The sequence below is a fragment of the Babylonia areolata genome, chromosome 20 (genome assembly GCF_041734735.1).
Source record: "Babylonia areolata isolate BAREFJ2019XMU chromosome 20, ASM4173473v1, whole genome shotgun sequence".
Taxonomy (NCBI): Eukaryota; Metazoa; Mollusca; class Gastropoda; order Neogastropoda; family Buccinidae; genus Babylonia; species Babylonia areolata.
In genome coordinates, this window is record NC_134895.1 from 44,254,778 (window position 1) to 44,255,588 (window position 811).

General features: G+C 54.4%; 1 long non-coding RNA gene across 1 annotated transcript in view; it reads left to right on the top strand.

The window, feature by feature from the left end:
- Positions 1-763: 763 nt before the first annotated feature.
- LOC143295034 (uncharacterized) overlaps positions 764-811 on the top strand; it is a 73,491-nt gene continuing 73,443 nt past the window's right edge. Inside the window, exon 1 of the long non-coding RNA XR_013056985.1 lies at positions 764-811. This exon is cut by the window's right edge and continues 150 nt beyond it. This is a non-coding gene — a long non-coding RNA (uncharacterized LOC143295034).

Genomic DNA, 811 nt, shown 5'->3' on the forward strand with positions numbered 1-811 from the left:
GTCGCGCCGGCGGTCGCAGTGGTCTTGTGTGTCTACTACATCTATATCTACGTCATACGGGTGTTTTGCGAGTGTGTGTGTGTGTGTGTGTGTGTGTGTGTGTGTGTGTATGTGTGTGGTGTGTGGTAGTGTTTGTGGTAAGGACAACCCCGCCCCCTTATCTCTCTTTCTCTCTTCTCTCTCTCTCTCTCTCTCTCTCTCTCTCTCTCTCTCTCTCTCTCTCTAGTGATGCGCGCCTCTTCCTCATTGTGAAGAGTTGTGGCCGTTTGGAGGTTGTTGGAGCTGCCACTGACGTACACACACACACACACACACACACACACACACACACACACACACACACACACACACACACACACAAAGTGGATTATACCGCTTGTCCCCAGGATTAATCTGCTGAGGAGTAATAGGAGGACGACAACGAGGAGGAGGAGGACGAGGAAGGAGGAGGAGAGGAGCCAGAGGAGGAGGAGGAGGTGGTGGTGATAGTGGTGGTGGTGGTGATGGTGATGGTGGTGGTGGTGGTGATAGTGGTGGTGGAAGGGCCTAGCCTGTGGAGCCCAGCTACTTGCCCGGAGGAGGAACCTGCTGCTGATCCTGCTCAACTGTGACATCTACGTGAAAGGCACCTTGGAGAGCTAGCCTAGCTCGGTTTTCCTCTGGACGGCTGGCCGGCCTGCTTCCATGGATTATGAGGTTCGCCGTGTCGCGCTGGTGGTGGTGGTGGTGGTGCTTCTGTGCTGTGTAGGGGTGGTGCGTGGTTTGGTTTGGTTTTTGTGTGTGTGTGTGTGTGGTGTGAGTGTGTGGTAAA